The following is a 3,369-nucleotide window of genomic DNA, read 5'->3' as shown; positions in this document are numbered from 1 at the left end:
TTTCCCTTCATAACATGCATTTAAGTTTCCTCCATGTCTATTCATGGCTTGCTAGCTCATTTCTTTTTAATGCGAATGAAATTCCATTGTATGGATGGACCATGGTTTATCTATCCATTCACCTACTGAAGGACATCATGGTTGCTTCCAAGTTTTGGCAATTTGAGTAAAACTGCCATAAACATCCCTGTATGGGCACCTGTGTTGATCAACCTTTTTTTAAAATTATTATTTTTATCACCCTAAGGAATCTCTCTAGACATTTTTCCCCCAATTGCCTCCCATGAAATTTTAACACCATAGATATACTGAATATGTTTATATACCATATGTGTATCTGTGCATTATATGTAAAAAGAAAGATTTTTTCTCCCCAAAACCAATTTTCACCCCCTTGAGGGTGATAACACCCCCTTTGAAAATGCACTGTCTTATTAGCCAACAAAGAATTACTTTTGCCAATGACTGGTCTGGAGTTGGCATCTGACCCAATTCTGGTCAATGAAGGAATCCTGTTTGGGAAAGACTTTCCTCCTTGATTAGAGAGACGTGTGATGTGAAATGGCCTTTAGCCACTGTCCACTTCCAACTATGGTTTCTCATGTGAGAATCTGTCACTGGGAACTAGGGCTGCCATCTTGTAACCATGAGAGCAGTAGAGAGAAAGGACAGAAAAAACCTAGGCTCTGCTGAAATCATTGGACCATTAAATGGTCATAACCCCTGCCTGCTTCCAGATGTCTTATTAAATACAATAGTAGATGTCTGTATGCTTTAAGCCACTATCAATATGATATTCTGGGACTTGTAGCCTAAAACCTCCTAACTGATAAATAGGGTTTCTATTGCTATGAAAGAAGTTATTTCTCTCCATGACACATTTTTTTTTTTGGAGGCAGACTTGAGCAAGAAGGAAACAAGGGAGGTTAGTTTGATGGGGTTGCAAGCAATTGGACATGAAGAAGAGGTGTGGTCTAGACATCTGAGAAGGGTACTGTGCTGAAGGGAAAGCTGTGCTGAAGAGTCAGCCACTTAGCCACATGGTGAGGTCTCCTTCAGGCCAGTGGTCCATAGGAAAGTGCTAGAATTTGTCTGAACCCTTGTTTCATATAAAACAGATGAGGGATGATGATAACTGTTTTCAATTTCAGAGTTTTCTTCTGAGAGTGCTTCCCCCAAATAAAACTGTTGTAGTTCTCGCTCTCTGCGTGTCTTACACAGTGAATCAGGCCCTGAGGCTGCATGTTCCCAGGGCAGAAAACCCCCACATTGAGCTCCCCTGACCCTGCTTCTCCCTGGCCCACCAGCTGTCCAGTGTGAGGAGAGGACCACTTCCCCTGGAGTGGGAGGGTGAGATGTGATGACAGGCTACGCTGTGTCTGCCACTATAAGCCTGGTCACAGCCTTGAACAGAGGTAGTAGGTACTCCAAGACCCACAAAACAGGAAGGTGACGCCAACCTAGAAAATGAGCACCTAGTCCCACCATATTTATAGAATAAGGAGGGATCCCTGGGTGGCGCAGCGGTTTGGCGCCTGCCTTTGGCCCAGGGCGCGATCCTGGAGACCCGGGATCGAATCCCACGTCGGGCTCCCGGTGCATGGAGCCTGCTTCTCCCTTTGCCTGTGTCTCTGCCTCTCTCTCTCTCTCTCTCTCTCTCTCTCTCTCTCTCTGTGACTATCATAAAAAAAAAAAGATTTAGAATAAGGAGACTGGGGCCTGGAGGGGTAAACACAGGGAGTTAGGAGTCCAGGTCAACCACTCACTTCCCAAGAGGTCAAAATTTACTCAGGTAACAAGATGTTGGTTGTGCTAGGAGCCAAGCCCTCATCTCCTGACCCCCACCCAGTGGCCTTTCCTAGCACCCTGGGGCTATAGGTTATTGCTCCTCACCCTGAGCTGAGCTATCTCGAACTGTCATTCGGATCTCTGTCACTGAACTATTCACCCGTTCATAACTTATCTTCCCAACTAAATTGCAAGCTTCTCAAAAGCTGGGATCCTGATATACTTGTGTTGAGTCCCATTATGCACACTGGACACCTCACAACCAGCCAACTTGATTTCTAAGCAACTGATGTAGTGAAGGGACTAGAAAGAATGTCATGGGCTGTTGATATTTGGGGAACTTTTTCACCCTGTTCTATATTCTTTTATGTAATGGTCAGTCAGGTGCTGCCACAAGAGGAGACAAAGGCTCGAGAAAAAACAAGAGTTATTATACTCACAGGTGCTAAAGACTGAAGGCATGGCACTCCATGCAGAGTCACGTGGAGAAGGCACCGGGGTGGTCAGGAAGCAAAAGGCTGGAGCAAGGAGAAGGTTTAGGTTAAAGTGATGCTCTAGGCATAATTTAAATTCTTTTTAATGACTAAACACCTTCAAAACTTTTAAAGAAAAATATGCATGTTCCTTTCTGTGCCATTCGGTAAGCATGATCACTTTCTAGTCCACAAAGATCAAAAGATGACAACGTACTGTGGTGTTAGAAAATGATCCTTAAAAAAAGCACAAGAATCTTGAAAGCTCTGCGGTTTGATGGTTCTCACTGGGACATTTTATATTTCCACATAAGTCGTTTGTCCAAGTTCTGCATTCTCATCAAGCTGACTTCCCTTTAAGGAGGGATCAGAGGTTGCCCTGTGTATAGATGAAGCTAAAACAATGTTTTGGTTTTGTACTGTCCCATCCACCTCAATAAAACTTCTTTCCATAATGGAAAAAAAAAAAAAAAAAGCTTTTATTGGGATTTCTGAGGGAAAAGTGAGGCTGAGCGGAGTCAACAGCTTAGCATTGGACAAGTTTGAATAATTTCAATGGATTTGGGGCTGTAGGGATGGTCTCTAGGGCCTGATACCTGACCCTGTGTGATTAAAGCAGAGAGATATTACCTTTTGGAGTGGTGGATAGGCCGATAGAGGAGGTGTAGCTATAGGCTGGTTAGTTTGTACCACAAAGGCAAGCACTTGACTGAGTCCTCTGTGATCCCTAATCTGGGTGGAGCATTCACACTGCAGTCAGAAAGGTCTTTTAAAATATCAAAACATAAATAGTATACAGAAAAAAAATAAACTATTTACATGTATATGTATGTATACACACACACACACACACACACACACACACACACACCTCCTTCTAGAAGGGCTACTCCTAAATGGCTCAGATCAGTAGATGAGAATGTTCACAAATACCCCCAGAACTTGGGTTCCCTACCTCTTATTCACTGGTTGGAAACTATTATTCACTGCTGAGTATTAACATAAATAAATGTCAGAATCATTGATTGCAGAGCTGGAAAGTGTCTATGTCTTCTGACTTACTCAAACCTCCTCTTATAAATACCTCCTTTGAAGCAATCACCTGTGT

The sequence above is a fragment of the Canis lupus genome, chromosome 12 (genome assembly GCF_048164855.1).
Source record: "Canis lupus baileyi chromosome 12, mCanLup2.hap1, whole genome shotgun sequence".
NCBI classification, from domain to species: Eukaryota; Metazoa; Chordata; class Mammalia; order Carnivora; family Canidae; genus Canis; species Canis lupus.
Note: the sequence above shows the minus strand (reverse complement) of the source record.